The sequence below is a fragment of the Carcharhinus amblyrhynchos genome, chromosome 8 (assembly GCF_965287045.1).
Source record: "Carcharhinus amblyrhynchos chromosome 8, sCarAmb.v2.hapA, whole genome shotgun sequence".
NCBI classification, from domain to species: Eukaryota; Metazoa; Chordata; class Chondrichthyes; order Carcharhiniformes; family Carcharhinidae; genus Carcharhinus; species Carcharhinus amblyrhynchos.
This window is the reverse complement of record NC_137331.1, coordinates 68,645,983-68,667,120: the sequence shown is the minus strand read 5'-3', so window position 1 is coordinate 68,667,120 and position 21,138 is coordinate 68,645,983.

Here is a 21,138-nt window from a genome sequence, read left to right as displayed (position 1 = left end):
CTCAGGGGAAAAATGGAACATCCATTGCTTTACTTCACTCTTACACTTAACATTAAGTCTCACACCTAATAGACTGCACATGCTGGCTGTGATTTAATCATGACAGCCACATCACTCACCCTTTTTGCCAGGAAAAAGCTGCCACATAACTTGAGGCACCAGGAATGAAGGGAAGGTGAAGAGGTGTGTCTGCATATTTTAACCACTGTGAACATGGTTAACTGGCTATTATGAGAAGAGTCATTGTAAAGCACAGGACAGGGCTGAAATGATTGCAGATGAGAATATCTGCATATCTCGTTTTCTAATTCCACCTTCCCCCTCATCCCTCAATCTCTTCGAATACGACGTGTAAGCATTCATTTCTTGCATTCACCTTTCTCCACACCACAACCTTGCTCCTTTTTTTATATTTCAGATCATCAGGAACAGAGAACTCATAGAATTATAGAATCCCGACAGTGCAGGAGGAGGCTATTTGGCCCATCAATTCTGCACCAAACACAATCCCACCCAGGCCCTATTCCCATAACCCCTCATATTTACACTGCCAGTGCCCTGAAAGTAAACAGTCAATTTAGCATGGTCAATCAGCAATCTCTGTCACTCAGAGATTGCACATTGAACCTGCACATCTTTGGGCTGCGGGAGGAAACCTGCACAGACATGGGAAGAATGTACAAACTCTAAGGCTGGAATTGAACCCGGGCCCCTGGTGCTATGAAGCAGCAGTGCTAATCAAAATGCCATCATGCCAATCTGTCTGAGCAATGGAGAAAGAGCAAGAATGCAGTGAAGATGAAAAACTATTTGACAGCCTGGAGGCAGGATGGTACCCGAAGACTGGAAAGTGGTTAATGTAACACCACAGTTTAAGAAGGGAGGGAGGCAGCAGATAGGAAAGTATAGGTTGGTTAGCTTGACTTCCGTCATTGGCAAGATTTTAAAGTCCATTATTAAAGATGAGATTGCAGAGTACTTGGAAGTACATGATAAAATAGGATTGAGTCAGCATGGCTTTGTCAAGGGGAGATCATGTCTGACAAATCTGTTAGTGTTCTTTGAGGAGGTAACAAGGAAGTTAGATAAAGGAGAACCAGTGGATGTGATTTATTTAGATTTCCAGAAGGCCTTTGACAAGCTGCCACGTAGGAGAGTGTTAAACAAGTTAACAGCCCATGGTGTTAAGGGTAAGATCCTGGTATGGATAGAAGATCGGCTGACTGGCAGAAGGCAGACAGTGAGGATAAAGGTGCCTTTTTCAGGATGGTAGCCAGTGACTAGCGGCGGTGTGCCTCAGGGATCAGTGCTGGGACCATAACTTTTCACAATACACATTTAACAATTTGGAAGAAGGAACTAAAGCCGCTAAACTAAGTTTGCAGATGATAAAAAGATATGTAGAGGGACAGGTAGTATTGAGGAAGCAGGGGGGCTGCAGAAGGACTTGGACAGGTTAGGAGAGTGGGCAAAGAAATAGCAGGTGGAACACAATGTGGAAAAATGTGAGATTATGCACTTTGGAAGAAGGAATGGAGGCATAGACTATTTTCTAAATGGAGAAATGCTTAGGAAATCAGAAACACAAAGGGACTTGGGAGTCATTGTTCAGGATTCTCTTAAGGTTAACATGCAGGTTCAGTTGGCACTCAGGAAGGCAAATGCAATGTTAGCATTCATGTTGAGATGGCTAGAATACAAGAGCAGGGATGTGCTCCAGAGGCTGTATAAGGCTCTGGTCAGACCCCATTTGGAGCACTGTGAACAGTTTTGGGCCTTGTACCTAAGGAAGGATGTGCTGGGTTGGAAAGAGTCCAGAAGATGATCACAAGAATGATCCCTGGAATGAAGAGCTTGTCGTACGCGGAACGGTTGAGGACTCTGCGTCCGTACTTGTTGGAGTTTAGAAGGATGGGGAGGGATGTTTTTGAAACTTACAGGATATTGCAAAGCCTAAATTGAGTGGACGTGGAAATGGTGTTTCCACTGGTAGGAAAAACTAGAACCAGAGGACACAACCTCAGACTAAAAGGGATGATCCTCTAAACAGAGATGAGGAGGGGTTTCTTCAGCCAGAGAATGGAGAATTCGTGGAACATTTTGCACAGAAGGTTGTGGAGGCCAGGTCATTGAGTCTCTTTAAGAGAGAGATAAATAGGTTCTTGATTAATAAGGGGATCAGAGGTTATGGGAAAAAAGGCAGGAGAATGGATATGAGAAAAATATCAGCCACAATTGAATGGTGGAGCAGACTCGATGGACCAAGAGGCCTAATTCTGCTCCTATGTCTTATGGACATCAGTCAAAACCACCAGTCCAGAGACTAATGCTGCATGTCAATTAGAGGATAGGATATAAGTGAGATCTGTACCATGCTGAGTCATCAGACGCAAGTGGACTGGAGCTGGGGAAGAGGATGCAGTAGACTCCAGCTCACTGGAAGGTGAGATTACACATTAGTTCTGCTGCAGAGGAGTGTGATGAGGATCTCAATGGCCCAGGCTACAGAAACTGACTGATGGGTTGCACTGGGATTCCTGATGGAAAGCCTATGTTCAATGTCAAGGAGAATGGAGCAGTCCAACACTAAACTAACACATAGCTTTGCGCAAAGCTTGGAGTCCATCCTTTCTAACATGGTAAATTCCATTAAACATGATGCAGTGCCTGATAACCAATGTCCCAGCTTCCATTGCACCACTACAGCAAACACCCAATATTTGGGTTCAGTCTGAGTCTACAGCTCAGACCGCTGCCATTATAGCGCTTGATAGTCGACAAAGGGTTTCCTGTAATTTGTATTTCAAGAGATTACACAGATTGAGGTACCAGATCAGGAAACTGGCAATAGCTCCACTGTATGACATCCCTCTCTCAGGGTGACAGCACCCACCCTACCACTCTGCCAGTGCCATTGATGTTATCATGCCCTGATTGCCAAGTTGGTGCAGTCCACAAGCAGCCATCTACACCACTTATGCATGGTCACTTTCTCAGGGAATCTGTAGTTTTCTCCACAGAAATTGAGGAGAATCCCTATAGTGCAGAGGAGGCCATTCAGTCCATTGAGCCTGCACCGACAACAATCCAGCCCAGGCCCTATCCCTGTAGTGTACATATCCTGCTAGTCCCTCTTACACTAAAGGGCATTTTAGCAATAACCTGCACACCTTAGGAGTGTGTGAAGAAATGGGAGCACCCAGAGGAAACTCACGCAGATAAGGGGAGAATGTGCAATCTCCACACAGTTACCCATGGCTGGAATTGAATGTGGACACCTGGAGCTGTGAGGCAGCAGTGCTAACCACTGTACCACCTTTCACAAACCATTCAGAATGTAGCACTTCACAGTTGTCTGCATTAAATTTTATCTGACACTTGTCCATCCCCATTCCACAAAGCTGTCTCTGTTCTTCTGATGTTTAGCACTGTCCTTCTCACAGTTCATAATACTTAAAAATATTGTGCAATTTAAAAGTATTGAAATTGTTCCCTGCACATCCAAATCCACGTCACTAATATAGATGAAGGAAAGCAATGGTCTTAATATTGCCCTCTGAAGAACCTAAGCCAGTAATGTCATCCAGTCTGAAAACCAACTGATCACCACCATTTCCTGTCACTCAACCAACTTTGCAAGAATTCTGCCACAATCCCTTGGTGGTTAAAAGCCACCAGTGTTTCAAAAGCTATTTCATATGATGTGAATCCCAATAATGAGATTAGCAGTGCAGCAGACCAGAAGAATACATTATTCTGCTATTAGGAAATACTTTGAGTAGACAATTGCACCATTCAGTAAAGGCAGATATTTGTTAATCTTTTAGAACTACAGAGGCTGAGGGGACAGACAGCCAATCCACAGAAAGTGCCAAAGAGAAACAATAGTATAATTGGCAACCTTTTTGAGGAAGCAGGCAGGCAGTTTCCACCTAGCAGCCTGAGGGGCAGGTCTGCTACCTAACAGCCTGTGAGCCGATTCTAGCTGGCAGATCAAAAGCAAGAGTGTAGAAACCTTCATGGAGACAGTTAAAAGCATGTCTTCATTGAAACAAGAATAGGTGTTCTCCAGTATAATTATTCAATAGTATACAGTGTAATAATTACAAGTTGGCCAACACTTAAATATCTATTGAATTGGATATTGCTTGGGAAGAGGGAAGTCCTGGTTGAAAGAGTTCAGCTCGCATTAATGTACTTTTTTTTATCAAAAAGAGTAATGTCTATTTAAACTATATGAGTGCGTTTATTAGATTCTTGTACACAAGTGTCTTGGATCATTATAGTCCTGTTTGTGTACATGTCTTTTCTTTATTGTAAAAAGTGATCTTTAATAAATGGTATGTTATGACAGGGCTAGATTACTTTTCTCACTGGGTCTCGCACATGGGTCCTCTCATCATTCTTGTAAACAAAACTATACAGCAGCATGAACTCATGTTCCAGGTTGGAACACCCTTGCAGATAACATCAGCCAGTTTGTGACTCAGGGTATTGGTGAGACCACACCTAGAGTTCTGTGTTCAGTTTTGGTCTCCTTATTTAAATAAGGGGATCTAATTGCAATGGAAATAGTTCAAGAAGGTTTGTTAGGTTGATTTCTGGGATGAAGGATTTACTTTATGAGGAATGGTTGATCAGTTGGGCCCATTCTTATTGCAGTTGAGAATGAAAGATAATCTTATTGAAACTGAGAAGATTTTAAGAGGGCTTGACAAGGTAAATGTTGAAAGGATGTTGTCCCCTCTTGGGGCAATCTTGAACTAAGAGGGATAGTTTCAGAAAAAGGGGTTTCCCATTTAAGATGAAGATGAGGAGGCATTTCCTTTCTCAGAGGTTTATTAATCTTTGGAATTCTCTACACCAGAGAGCTGTGGAGGCTGGGTTATTGAAGGGCTGAACAGCCTATCCCTGTTCTTCTTTCTTATGTTCCTATTTTCTTGACCGTGTGACCCTCATCAACTCTCATTATTATCTCATAAAAAATGGCGTCCACAATGAGCAAGCACTCTTCTGATAGGAAGTATAACATATGCCATATTTGTAAAGGGGTTTGCCATGCACATTGATTGACTGCCAGAAACATGCAGAGCAGACAGATCAAAAGGAAATTGGATAAGCACCTGAGGAGAAAAATAATTGTCTGGCTATGGGGAAAAGAGTGGGAGCATGGAACCAGCTGAGTTGCTCTTTCAGACAGCTGGCAGGTACACAACAGGCTGAATGGCCTCCTTCCTTGAGCAGTCATTCTACGATTCTATAATTTTATTTTTGTTGTTTAAGAGGTTTCATTGTGCTCAAAAACAAGCACTGCAGAGCCCAATTTCACTGCCTCTATGCTTCTTCATTCTATTCCTCTATTAATAAAGCCAAGGATCCCATATGCTTTTTTAACAGCCTACTCAATGTGTCCTGCCAAAGATTTGTGTATGAGATACCCCAGGTCTCTCTCTTCCTGCACTCGGTTTAAAATTATACCATTTAGTTTATACTGCATCTCCTTATTCTTCCGAACAAAATGTATCACTTCACACTCCTCTGTGTTACATTTCATCTGCCATGTGTCTGTTCATTTCCCCAGTCTGTCCCTGTTCTTTTGAAGTTTGTTACTATCCTTCTCTTTGCTTATGATCAGGTGAGAAGCGCTGGATAGTTCCCCTCTTTTCCCTCTCTTTGTTTGACCACAACAGATATTTAAAAACAAATACACTTGCTAATTCTGAGTGCCTAGCTGTTTAGCTTTCACTATAAATGACACACTTTGGATGTCTTTTTGAATTTTAAGAAGGAAAAAATAATAGTTTTTATTGTACTTAACCCGGTCTAAGTCAAATAATAAGAATGCCTCAACTTTCACACACCCTTGTAGTTCACACTCAAATAGATTATAGAGTGGAAGATATATTAAGTAATTTAGAGTCCAGTAAAATTAAAAGGATATACACAACTCTTGGAGGTTAGTGACCCGGTTGGGTTCAAGCTGAACTCAAAGGTCCCACTGGTTTCTGTCGCTGGCCCTGCTGCTTTTGGCACTGAGGTGTTTTAAAGATGTGGACAGATAATTTATCTGTTCTAAAATCTCTAACTGTGGCATCTGGTGGGAAATACTTTGCTGGTACTGTTAGCATGCCAGGGAGCAGTGCCAGGGCACTTTTCAGCCATGCCCCTGAGCACCAGGGGACTTCAATGTCCTCCGAGCCCCCCAACATGGTCATCACATCTGGTCTCCATTTGCACCACTAGATGGGAGAATTGAAGGAGCCTGGTGAATTTGAATATGTTAATGAAGATTTAAATGGCCAAATCTGGTTCATGTCAGATTATATCACAGGCCGGGGAGGGAGAATCTCAAAATTAGTTCTTCATAAATAAAGAAAGGAAGAATAATAAAGGAAAAGGAAGATGGGATTTTAAAAAAGGATAGTTAATTGTTTTCAAATTTTGAATGACAGTTAAAAACTGAAGAAATGAAATTCTACAAATACTTGTAGAATTAAGTTTTCAGTGCCAGAGATGGTTTTTGGCAGTAATTGAGCTTTTTGCATGTACTTAAAAGATAAAGTGGATTGAAATAAACAAACTCTGACTTTTGATGATTAGTTTAGTCCAAATATATGATCTAGGGTCTTTCAATATATTTGACCAGGAAACCAGGGGCTGAAATTCCATTTTACGCATCGTATGGACAACAACTTCCAGATTTTTGCATTTGACCATATACCTGCACTCACCAACCATTGCACATAATCTCAGTGTTGTTAGCTTCAACATTAATTTCACCCAGAGTCTAGCCTATTAATGCCAAACCAGCATTGGGTAATTCTCAAGGGCACCAGCACCATGTTGAATAATATGCATTCTCTGCATCTTCTTTAAAATTAGGACTATTTACACAACGGTAATGTTGGGGCATAGTGTATATAGGTCTGTGATGTTTGAAACATTACCATGCATATATTTACAATGATTATCGCATTCATCACTTCACTGTTCCAACTTTCTTTTCATAATGGAACAGGTAGGGAACATACCAGTCACCAAATAGCAAACTGGAATGAAACTACCAGCTGAAGGAACAAAACTTAAACTTGAACAATCAGTAACAGTTGACACTAAAAAAATGATAATCCAAGGAAATTCTAAAATGTATATTCTTCAAAAATCATTTTATATTCTATCTTGTCTCTGAATTAAATTAAGCACCTGTTGCTGAGACATATGTTTATACATTTAAATTACAAATCCTTATGAGAAACTAGCCAAAAATACCTGTACTATTGTATTTCCCCTTTAGAAGTACATGCAACAATATTTTCTATCCCTAAGCTTTAAAAGCATACAGCTTCCAAAATCTATCACTGCAGCTAGAGACCCAAAAAGCAGCAGGTGACAGCTTCCAGCACATTATGTGCCCACAGTTTCTGCACATTTTTATGATTGGCAGCAAGAGTGGCCATTCACCCAGTATGTTAAGACTTGCTGGGGTGAATTCGGGTCTTTGCTGACAGTAAAAATTGTCGTCACGAAATCATCATGAAAAATAAGATTAAGTGGGGTGCAACTAGCGCTGAAGACCAAGTTTAGCCCCATGCACTGTTTGCAAGTCCCACCCTGTCAATGTAAATTTACTATAAATGAAAACTTGCATTGCTTTAATAAAACTCATAGGGATAGAATTTTCACTTGTTTCTTTTAGTTTTGCACCCCGGTGTCAGTACAGATAGCTAAGTCAGCAGAAAAGGTAATAAATAATTCTAATTGCAAAAGACTTGCATCCAAAAACACTTTCATTTTCCATAACCTTTTACTTTGGTTCACAATTAAACCTTTCCAGATCAGAAGCTACCCACAAGACTGATCATACCCTTTGATCAGAAATGTATAATATCTCCAATTGAGCCTGGACAGAAGGGGTGGGGTGGGGGGCTGACTCTCCCAGCCCACTGTGCTGCTTTGACCCAAATGGAGGCCATTTAGCAGGCTTCCTGCTGGGCGCCATGGCCTCTGCAAGTCTCTGGGCACTGGATTTCAAGTGCCCTTAGCTCTGCGATAAAAATCGGCGCGGAGTTGTGTAATTTATTTAGATTAGGACTTTAGGATACAATTTGACTCTGATTAGGGAGCCCATGATTGTAATCTCCTGGTCCGCTAGCATGTCTTCACCCTACCAAGAGTCTTTTATTCCAGCGGGGTTTACAATATCTCCCGGCTGGTGGCAAGCTGGTAGCTCAACCCTGCTGGAATAAAGGGAGACCATCGTGGTCCCCCCTAGAGTCAGGGCTGACAGGGGGTTTCCACTGGGCACTGCCACCTAGGCACTGCCAATCTGGGCCCTGTCCAAGGGGCAAAGTGGGAATGCCCAGGGGCACTTTGGCACTGTTCATCAGTATCGGTGAGTGCAATGGGGGTGGGGCCTTGGGGGGAGATTGGTGGGAGGGTCCTGATGCCACTCTGCAGTCTGCTGAGTGACAGGGGGACAGAGGCCAGCACTCGATCAACGAGTCGAGCACCATATCCTGTTGTTATGAAGGCATCTTCCAGCGTCCAGAGGTGTCTGTTGTGATTCTCCTCACAAGAACAGGATATGGCGCACGACTCATTGATCGACAGTTCCGACGCGCCATAGCCAAAAACCGCACCAACCTCCTCAGAAGACAAACACGGGACATGGTGGACAGAGTATCCTTCGTCGTCCAGTACTTCCCCGGAGCGGAGAAGCTACAACATCTTCTCTGGAGCCTTCAACATCTCATTGATGAAGATGAACATCTTGCCAAGGCCATCCCTACACCCCCACTTCTTGCCTTCAAACAACCGCACAACCTCAAACAGACCACTGTTCGCAGCAAACTACCCAGGGTTAAGGGAACAATGACCATGACACCACATAACCCTGCCTCAGCAACCTCTAAGATGTGCCAGATCATCAACACAGATGCCATCATCTCACGTGAGAACACCATCCACCACACACGGTACATACTCTTGCAACTTGGCCAATGTTGTCTACCTGATATGCTGCAGGAAATGATGTCCCAAGGCTTGGTACATTGGGTAGACCATGCAGACGTTATGATAACAGATGAATGAACACCACTCAACAATCACCAGGCAAGACTGTTCTCTTCCTGTTGGGGAACACTTCAGTGGTCATGGGCATTCGGCCTCTGATCTTCAGGTAAGTGTTCTCCAAGACGGCCTTTACGACACACAACAGCGCAGAGTCGCTGAGCAGAAACTGATAGCCAAGTTCCGCACACATGAGAATGTCCTCAACCAGGATCTTGAGTTCATGTCACACTATCTGTAACCCCCACAACTTGCTTGGACTTGCAAAATCTCACTAACTTTCCTGTCTGGAAACAATACACATCTCTTTAACCTGTGCTTAAAGCTCTCTCCACTCACATTGTCTGTACCTTTAAGAATTGATTAGCTGTAAAGACTCACATTCCAATCATTATGCATATAAATTGAATTTGTGTCTTTGTGCCCTGTTTGTGATCAGAACTCCCAGCCACCAGACGAAGGGACAGCGTGTTCCGAAAGCTTGCGGCATTTACTACAAATAAACTTGTTGGACTTTAAGCTGGTATTGTGGGAATTCTTTCTGCCATCCTCTTGGGCAGTGCTTGGGGGACAGGCTGGCACTGCCAAGGTGGTAATGACAGTAAAAAGTCTGACAACACCAGGTTTTAGTCCATTCGCCTGACAAACAGGGAGTCCCCTCGAAAGCTTGTGAGTTTACTATCAAATAAATCGGTTGGACTAAAACCTGGTGTTGTCAGACTTTTTACTGTGTTTACCCCAGTCCAACGCCGGCACATCCACAAGGTGGTAATGCCCAAGGGGCACCTCTCCCTTATTCCAACCTCCTGGAGAACCTCCATGGCCCTCATTCACTTCAGTGGCGTCAAGCCGCCAGCTTCCCACTAGTGAACAGCTGTTGTAAACCCTGTTGGAGTGAAACATTCCTGGCAGCGGAGGAGAGGGTGGCCGCCCCAGAGATTTCAATCCCAAGCCCTCTAATGATATGGAAATGACCATTATAATAATTAATATAGCTCCACGCCGTTTTCTGGTGCAGAGCTGACGAGGCTGGAAATCTGGCGGCAGGAGACATGCAGAGGATGTGGCACCAGCTGGATGCCCATTACACAGACTCCGCTTCCCGCTGGGCACCACAACTTCCACTCGAGTCTCCCGGCCTGCTGAGCTACTTCCTTGAACTGCAAATTAACCAATACAGTTTCAAGCACACTTTGGATGTAATTCCCTGATTGTGCAAAAAAAAGCACAAACTATGTCACTTCAAAATAAATTTCTAAGATAGTTTTCGAAAGCAAAAATACATATGCTTATTGTTGGCTAAACTCCTGCAAATTTAATTGTGAAATGCAATAATAGATTTTCCAAATTCCTGAGATTTATACAATGTTCCACTGGATGACTTTTTTATTCAAAAAGGGAGGGAGAAAAAAAAGCAGGATACAATGGGCCAATTAGCTCAATACCTGTCACTGGGAAAATGTTAGAAGCTATTGTTAAAGATCTTGCAATACAGGGTACTTAGATAAATTGAAGGCAATCAGCAGGTTTAGTGAAAGGAAAATCATGTTTAAACAGTTTACTGGAGTTTTCTGAATGAGTCACATGTGCTGTGGATAAAGAGGAACCGGTAGATGTAATGGGCTTACAAATGTCTTTCCAAAAGACATTTGATAAAGTGCCACATCAAAGGTTTTTGTGGAAAATAAAAGGTCATGGTGGCAGGGGGTAACATATTGGTATAGATAAGAGATTGGCTAGCTAACAGGAAACAGAGGACGCATAAGTGGATCATTTTCTGGTTGGCAAGATGTAACAAGTGGTGTGCCAAAGGAATTAGTGCAGGGATCTCAACTTAGTACAATTTATATAAATGACTTTGATGTTGGAAGGTATGGCTACCGAATTTGCTGATCATACAAAAATAAGTCAGAAAATATGTTGTGAAGAGGACATAAGGCGATACAAAGGGATATAGATAGGTTAAGTAGGTGGGCACATAAATCTGGCAAATGGAGCATTATGTGCTAAAATGTGAAACTGTCCATTTTGACAGGAAAAATAAGAAAACATTTTACCCAGATGGTGAGAGATTGAAGAACTCTAAGATGCAGAGAGATCTGGGTGTCCTGGTGCATGAATTGCAAAAGATTAATACGCAAGTATTAGGAAAGCTAATAGAATGTTATAGTTTATTGTGAGGAGAATTAAATACAAAAGTAGAGAGGTCATACTTCAGTTGCACAGGGCACTGGTTGAAACCACACCTGAAGTACTGCGTATAATATCAGTCTCCTTAACTAAGGAAGGATGTAAATATGTTGGAAGCAGTTCAGCAAAAGTTTACTAGACCAATATCTCGAATGGACAGGTTTGTTTGTGAGGAAAGGTTGAACAGGTCAGGCTTGTGTCCAGTGGAGCTCAGAAGAGTAAGAGGCAGCGTGACTGAAACATATAAGATATGGGATCTTGAAAGGGCGGATGTGGAAAGGAGGTTTGCTCTTGTGGGAGAATCGCAAACTTGGGGTCACTGTTTAAAAGTAAGCAATCATCCATTTGAGGACAGATGAGGACACATGTTCTCTCTCAGAGAGTAGTGTGTCTTTTCAACTTTCTTTCTCAAAAAGCAGTGGAAGCAGAGTCTCTGAACATTTTTAAGGCAGATTTAGACAGATTCTTAATGAACAAGCGGGTGAAAAGTTATTGGGGTAGGTGGGAATGTGTGTCTGAGGTTGCAATCAAGTCATCATGATCTTATTGAATAGCTCGATGGGCCAAGTGCTCCTCCTTTTGATTTGTAAGTTCATACGTAAATGAAGAGAAAGCCCTCGAGTTGGAATCACTCAGAACAGGAATTTATATTTGCAATGTATTCTAAATGGTCATGGCAGCTGCCTTTTTATTTTTGTTTAATAGCTCAACTACAATTGAATCTACTAATTTCCACAGAAAGTAGAATATGTGCAGCTTTCAGATGACGTGAATAAGTACAGTGGTGAATCTTAAGCATTCCATGAAATAAACAACAGACATTGGTCAACATTTCACCACTTGCTGTAATATTTAAGGAGATTGCTCTGTTTAAAAAAACAAGAACCAGCCTAGCTGAATGGACTAAGCTTCTAAAGACCATTTTGCACGATTGATATTCTCCAGCAGAACGTTCAAGCGTAATGTTTAGCTACCACATTATGAGACAAGGACTTTATTCACATGTTTGCAACTTCAGTAAACCTAGAAAATGTCTGGAATGCAAGCTATTGGTGGCAATAGGTTCTTCTAATGTAGGCAGCAATAACACCAGCCTCCATTTTCCTAATGGTCTCCTCACTGCAGTATCAATAAGAGACACATAGGAATCAGCACTTGTTTCTGAAGGACCAGTTTTTGTCAAGGAATTGACAGTGATCATGGCCTCAAGGGCTGTTTTGGAGAGATATGCTGGAGAGTCTGGGCCCATAAAATGATGCCCAGTATGGAGTGTGCATGAACGTTCACCACAACCCACCACCTCCCAAACCCCACAGGACCAACTGCGTTCACAGTGACTGAATGTTCTGCTTTCTGCAGGTGCCGGCATCATCCTAACCTGCAACCCAAGATTGTATATTCTGGACTGATTATAACGACGAATGTTCAGTGTCTGCATACAAATATTTTGAGGATCTGGAGGCTTCTCCTCTGATTGTTCCAGGGCGACATTTCAAAGGGGCTCCTCAAGCTTGTCCAGATGCCCAATAGCTCCCAAGTTTGATAAGACTCTGGTGAATTTGAAGGCTACACACAAGAGGTTAAAACCAGAAGAACAATCATTGCCAGTTTCAGGGATCAGTGGTGCTTGAATGGGCATAATTGCTACACTTGCCTGAGTTCATGCATGTCAACTGAGCTGCTGCTAACCAGTTTCAGCTGTAGCAGTGTCCTCATTTTGGAAGTCATATTTCAGTTGGGAGTCTGTTAAGTGCCCCTACACCAGTAATGTGTTTCTGTGCAATCATCTCTGCTTGTAGTCCAGTATAGACCTTGCCCCATGGCTCCTTCCCTTCACTCAGTCCTTGCTTGCCCTTTCCCCAATGGGGCCTTTGTTCTGCAGCTCCTCCCCTTCACTCAGTCCTGGTTCACCCCTTCCCCAATGCAGCCCATACCCTGTGGCTCCTCCCCTTCACTCAGTCCTGGTTCATCCCTTCCCCAATGCAGCCCATACCCTGTGGCTCCTTCCTTCACTCAGTGCTGGCTCACCCCTTCCCAGTGGGACCCTTGCACAGTCAAAGCCACCCCTGTCTTAACTCTGGCGTGGTCACTGTAGAGAATTGCGTGTGTGAACCCCCTTTCTCGTCCTCCTCCTGAATTCAAGGCTACACATTCTGCAAAGCCTGGTGCTGGTCTCCACGAGTACTGCACTAACAAAGTTGTGCAAACTAACCTCAGAGTCCCAGGCAAAGTGTAGTCACCCGCTGCACATCATTTAAATCCTGTTGTGAAACTCGTCATTCTAATCGTAAACTGACGTGGGATTTGAATTCAATGTGAAGGGATGACTTGGTGAGCAGGCATCTTAATGAGATAGAAACGTATCCTGATGATGTTTGTGACGTTTGGCAGCAGGAGACACATCTCACCAACATCCATCCTGATTTGGAGGAGGAATTCCCATCCAAAGATATATTTCAACAAGGTCCATCACAGTTATGCTGTACTAAATACTTGTGCTGATATTATGGGGTATATTGTTCAAGAGCAAGGAGCGGTTACAAATGCTTGATACGTGTGGTATTATATTCATATACGCTATTTCTTGTCAGGTGTTAATCCAAAATAAAACAAAATGGCTTGCACCTGCCCAGGAATAGCATATTGAGGAATGACGTGAAAGCACCTTAAGGTTTATATATGAACTTCTCCTTCCTCCGTTCTCTCTTATACCAGAGTCAGATGTGTATGTGTGTTTCATGGTTAGTTTTTGCCCAAAATAGGTTGCCAGCAGATGTAGCTTTACAGGCACCAGCCTGCATCAAGTATGGCTGACCAAGAGACTTTCCCACTCTTACCACCTGTCAAAGGCATACTGGAAGAACTTACTTCGATTATCAACGTGTTTGCTACATTTCAAACATACTTTCCATAGCTAGCGATTCCTAGCATTGACTTCAAACACAGAGGCCAGAATGCTACCACCTCGCCTGCCACCAAATCGGAGCGAGTGAGGGCGTGACAGTGGAAATCTCCATTGATCTGGGGCGGGAATTTCCGGTCTCACCCGAGCAAGGCCATGAAATCCCACCCACAGCTTCTGGTTCAGGGATAGGGACACTACCTACCTCTACCAGGGATAGGGACACTACCTACCACAAGATCTCCTACATGAAATTCCATTAAAAAGACCATTACATGAACTGCTCAAACTGAAGTCAAACTGGAAATTGTTCTTTGTTAACCATTTGATATCATTAAATTCTAAAATATAATTGTAAAATGTAAGTGCGGCATAATGTCTAAATTGGTGATCAGGCTAGTCAGTTTACATGCACTCATTATCATGACTTATTTTTGCTCCAAACTATCCAATCTGGTATCAAATAATCTGTTGATTTTCTTCTAGTTTTTAGTTTAGTTCAATTTAAAAATAATCCCCCTTTCACACTGTCTTTCCAGTACTTTAATGGAATTTCAACCACCAGAACTATGTTATAGAACAAAGACTCTATATTGCGTAAGTTAAACATTACTGTGCATACAAACCAGAAGCCAAGTGTCAATATATGGAATGAAAATAGGCATCAAAAGACAGAGGGGAGAGACAACAGGGAAGCAAGCAAATTAAGTCTTCCTCCTTCTCTTTGTTTAAAAGGCTGTTAAGATATTTTACTTTACCTTTACCAGAGGACTTGTCTTCCTCCTCTGTGCCCAATGGCCTCTCAGCATTCCTTTGTTTTCTCACGCTGGTCTTGTGATTTTTAACAGCTCTCACCACCACAATGCTCTGTTCCACAGTCCTCATAGCTGCCTAAAGGGTATCCAAATTGTAATTAATGATTTTTTTTCTGAAGCTATAAACTTTGGTGAAGTTTCTTCACGTTCAGCTACAATTTAAGGTACTTCTTTTACCCAATGAGATTAAGAATAGCTTGGCGACACAGTGGTTGGTGCTGTTGTCTCACAGTGCCGGGGACAGGATTCGATTTGGGCCTTGGATGATTGCCTGTGTGGAGTTTACACATTCTCCCTGTGTCTGCGTGGGTTTCCTCCGGTGCTCTGGTTTCCTCCCACAGTCCAAAGATGTGCAGGTTAGGTGGATTGACCATGCTAAATTGCCCCTTAGTGTCCCAAGATGTATAGGTTAAGGGGATTAGTGGGGTGAATAAGTGTGGTTACAGGAAAGGGTCTGGGTGAGTTCTCTCTGTTGGACAGTGGGTGCAGACATGATGGGCTGAATAACCTTCTTGTGCACTATAGTGACCCCATGCTTCTACGATTCTAATATTTTAAACTAATAAATAATGGGAATTTCTGAAAGTTCAGGAGCAGTAACTTCATACAGAGAGTAGTGGATGTAGCTCAGTGTTCGTCATCATTCTGAACAACTTAAATTGAAGATATGGAAATAGCATTCACTTCGTGGCACTGAAATTAATGAAAATGTTACACATTCTGAATTTTTGACACTTTCAAAACTATGATCGTGAGATGTCGCACAATCAGATTTTACAAGTTAACAGTGAATTTGGCTTGACATGCCTTTTAACCATAAAAGAAAATGATGGAAGTCTTATTAACAGCAAGTGACAATTTCTTTGAACTACACTTTCTGACAGCTGAGCAATAATTCTCTCGTACTAAGAAAATTCGAAGTGTTCCGGTTTGCTTGTTCATTAACTCACAATAGGTGCTAAACAGTAACTGCGGAAGAAACAAACAACATGTATCTCGCTACCTGTGTGCACATTTGACATCCTCACCTCTCCAATGGCATGGCAATAGGTTATGAATCCTAATTTAGTTTGAGTCATATGTGCCAGTCTAAACAGGGAAGCAGAGAGGTTGTATCAGCAACCTTGCTTACTTTGGGCAAAAATAAAATTTCTCTCCTGTATTTCATCATTCTGAATAGTACTGAATAGGGTCAAAGGGTTCAAGATCACCTTTAAATAAAGATAAGGTAGGGCATAGTGGCAGTGAATGCTGGTGTGGAAACAAACATTGTCACTGTTTACCCTATCAGGATATGCTTTCAATCCTCAGCCTTTTGTTCTGCCAATTGTTGCACACTCAGCCTTAGCCCGCTCTCTCACCTGCTTGTTATTACATTGTAGGTTTGTAGTTATTTAGATTTTTTCTCCTATTCTTCTATGCAATGATGTGAGAGTGCTAGCACTGAGCCAAAGAGGCCAATTTCAGTTGCTCTGAGGATATCACCAGCTAGGGGTGTGTACACAGAAAATTGTTTTGGAGCTGTCAACATTGCAGCCAGCCTGAGTGACAATTACACAAACTTTGATGTTAAAATTGAAATTTTCAAGTGAGATGTGGATGTTTGTAGGTTTGGTTTTTCAATAATATGGATCGAAGATGAGTAGAATGAGTTGGGGCACAGATCAGCCATGACCTAATCTAAAAGAGGGGCTGGATGGATTACCCATGCTCCTATGTTTGCTAAATGAATTTTCCTGTCCCGCCCACTATGGGAATATTAGCGAGTTGGTGTTGACCATGGGCAGGATTTTCTGGTCTTGGGGCAAGGACAGCCAGTAGATCACACACCCTGTGTTTAGAGCACTGTTGTGTTTGTGATAGGCTATGACAATTTATAAGAATGTCTCAACAAAAGCAGGAATCCTCCACTCAAGAAAATTTGAAATTCAATGCTTTGTTAGATTTTAAGTTCTGTTTGGGAACGAGGATATGTGTGCAATACTCAATCTTTCATACTCCACAAATTGGTACTGCCAATTAATATTTCAAAAGCACCTTAAAACAAATGTTATTTTCAACCTCATTTTGAAGTTTGATCATTCTCCTAAACCACGTGTCATTTTCCAACAGAGATGGTGGGCACTTAGCACCTCTCAGGCAAGTGCTTTCGGTGACCAAGTTGTGAGATGGTGGCTTGGGAGATGGCATAAGTCTGGAGAGTAAGATATAAACGAGGGCTGATTCCTATCGGTTGCATAAATGGTCCAAGGCTATTTTGTCAGTGTTTAAACACATTCTTCACATACAATGCCCTTTGTAAATGAAGATACGTTTATGCTCATTCAAGTTGTAATGTCTGTTCTGCAAGAAGGTTGTTTTCATTTTTCTACTTAAAGTTAAGTTCTGTGCCATTGCTCCACCTTGTATGTTTGCTTGCAAGTATTCCAAGATCATAACAGCTCACATCAATATCAACATCAACACCAAAAGTAAAAGATTAGGCCAGACATGTCCTTGCAATTGCTCCCACTTCACCATTGGAATTTCACCTGCATCCACTGAATTTGCTGGAATGCAATTCAAGTGAATGATACAGCAACAAAAAGATAGCTCTATGGAGATTCCTGTCCCATGGAACTCATGTTACAGTATATACAGGTATTGACATTTAACTAGGTGAATGAAAAATGATGGCCCCATGAATCCGTGGGACCTCTGCAGCTGAACTAGTCAAAGTTTGTGGGATCTCATTGGAATCAATGTTTATAAAATGCATAGTTGGTAAAGAGTGGTCTGTCTGGATTCGCAAGTTGTTCATTGTGTGGGTACAACTCTTCGTAGCAAACTTCAATCACCCCAATTCTTGAATGCTTGGAAAGTAATTACTGCCAACTCTTTCCGCTGATAGTTTTGCATGGGGAAGGTGAAGGCTGTATTCCCATAGATCTAGACTGGGAGTTTCCACTTCCGTTCAGTTCACGTGTGAATAGCGACAGGAGGGAAAATCTCATGAGGCGCCCAAATTGCATTTTAAGTCAGTACGAAGGCTTGCCGCCATAATCCCCACCACCTTCCTCCCCCCCACCCTCTTCAAGCAATATATTGGGAATCCCAATGTTCAATGTAAGAAACCCCATTATCACAAATCTGAATCTAAGTATCAGGCCTCTATGCCTGATAAGGGCATGTCAGCGTGAGTTACAACTGATCTCCCACAGTGTGCATGGACAGCTACACCTGCCAAAGGAGCCCAGGTGAGTGTATCACCCAGGGGGAAGAGGGACATGCCTGGGCAATGTTAGGGAGAAGTGTCAAAGAGCCATGGTATAATGCCTGGGGGTGTTATGTGTGTGTGTGGGGGTGGTGCGAATGGAAAGGGGATTCCATTCTCACTTTTGTGTACAGGAGTGGCCTTTAAAAAGAAAGCTCCCTGATCTTTAAAACATTAACTTGTTAGTGGGGCAGGCTTAATCAACTTGCATATTTTGAGGGTAAATAGAAACTTAGAGGTATACAGTGTGGAAGCAGGCCTTTCGACTCAACTTGTCCATGCCACCCCTTTTTTTAAGCCCCTAAGCTAGTCCCAGTTGCCAGCGTTTGGCCCATATCTCTCTATACCTATCTTACTTACCCATGTAACTGTCTAAATGCTTTTTAAAAGACAAAATTGTACCAACTACTACCTGTGGCAGCTTGTTCCAGATACTCACCACCTTCTGTCTGAAAAAATTGTACCTCCAGACTCTATTGTAACTCTCTCCTCTCACCTTAAATCTATGCCCTCTAGTTTTAGACTCTCCTACCTTTGGGAAAAGATATTGACTGTCTAGATGATTTATGCCCCTCATTACTTTATAGACCTCAATAAGATTATCCCTAAGCCTCCGATGCTCCAGAGAAAGAAATCCCAGTCTATTCAGCATCTCCTTATAGCTCAAACCATCATGTCCCGGCAGCATCCTAGTAAATCTTTTTTGCACTCTTTCTAGTTTAACGATATCCTTTCTATGATAGGGTGACCAGAACTGTACGCAGTATTCCAAGTGTGGCCTAACCAATGTCTTGTACAATTTCAGCAAGACATCCCAACTCCTGTATTCAATGTTCTGACTAATGAAACCAAGTTTGTTGAATGCCTTCTTCACCACTCTGTCCACCTGGGACTCCACTTTAAGGAGCTATGAACGTGAACCCCTAGATTTCTTTGTTCTATAATTCTCCCCAACGCCCTATCATTAATGAGTAAGTCCTACCCTCGTTCAATCTACCAAAGGCATCACCTCACATTTATCTAAATCAAACTCCATCTGGCATCCATTAGCCCACTGGCCCAATTGATCAAAATCCTTTTGCAATCCGAAATAATCTTCTTCACTGTCTATGTGTCACCTGAAAACTTACTAACCATGCCTCCTAAATTCTCATCCAAATCATGGATATCAATGATAAATAACAGTGCTTCCATATGTAATTATAAAATTTTAAAATATCTTTATATAATTACATTCTTTCCTCAATAAGACATCATGGGAGCAGTGACCATCATACCATAAAGATACTTACATTCATTTTAATCATATTTGTTGAACCTTAATATTTTTGAAAGGCTCAAATTTCTCATTCTCCAATAAGCAATACATTGCAGCACTGAAATTCTCAGGAGAGTTAGAGGGAAGCATTTTGTACCATAATTACTTTTACATCTACCCTAGACTACGCAGCAGACCTTGCAAAGTTCATACAGTTAGGGAAGGTCTCTCAATTTATAGCTTTTTCCTACCTCAAGGTAGATACAGATCAGTTCACTATTCCAAGAAATTGATCATGGAATAGTGGGACTTCCCAGAAAGGATGCACTGTGTCCACCTTATAACTTGGTTGAAATGTATTTATTTCCTATTTGGTTGTGCTGGCTATACCCTAAACAGTTGTTTGACTGGGAATTGGACACTGATATCCTGATGTGATCCAACCTGTAGGCCCTGATCCTAACCTTGAGCCCTCCAAGTGAACTCCATAACTGTCAATTGTTCTGGTAATCCTGATCTTACAAGGGGTACTCATCAATGATATGAAGACTCTGGAGAAAATGTCATAGCTTCTCTGCTCTGGGGAAATACTGGACGACAAAAGGTACTCTGTCTACCATGTCCCGTGTTTGTCTTCTGAGGAGGTTGGTGCAGTTTTTCACTGTGGTGCGTCGGAACTATCGATTGATGAGAAAACTCTGAATGTTGGGAGTCACTGCCTCCTCCTTCTCCATTGGCCTGGTAAGGAGCAGGAAGAGTCTCTAAAGATCAGAATTCCCAGAATCAGGGCAGAACTATACATTTCCAGACTGCAGGTTAACTTTTGTCCTTTTCCACACATTTCCACTATAGTGGAATTAGGACTGCACGAAAATGCTCCTAGATTTTTAACTTCCGCTTATTTAATTTTGGTCAAATAATTTTATGGTGAATTTACTGTTAATTCTTTGCAAATGTTTTTCTTCAACACTGAGATATTAATCTCAGATACAATACTCTGTGTCACCAGCAGACAGTGTACCCTTCAGCTCAAAGTTTACAATGCCAGAGATCTGTTAGTAATACCTTCAGTATTCACTGATTCACCATGTGGTCAGCTCAACACTTGGAGACCATGGAGGTAATTAGAAGTGAGTAAATTACTTTCTGGCTGTGATAAAATTGACAAACTGTGAAATCTACATTTTTTTTTTAAACCATAAGCTCTTTGTGAAATTTGGCAAAATTATCCATAAGGCAGACTGAAGCAAATGAGCTTAAAGCTTCTTAGAATTTTTGATGCTGCCCCCATAGTCTGAAATCTGATGACAAAGGACTGTGCTAGAATACTATGATTTCATAGAGGGGTGAATGGAGGAGAAAGAGGAAGAGGATTGGAGGTGTAGAACAGAACGGGAAAGGTGATGGAGTGGCAGAGGGAGGAAATACAGAAAGAGAAAAGGATGGAAAAAAGGGGAGAGATTTAAATCCAGTTCAATATTATCTATTTATAGGAAGACACACAGTTGGTCAGCAAACTACATTTCACAGAATTGAAGAAGTTTCATTTGGAAAAAAAAACAGTAAGTTGGCCACAGTGCAGTAACCAGCAGAGCTCGAAGCCAGCAGTGGTCAAGGGCACCATGTGAAATACGAAAGGATTTTTTTAAAA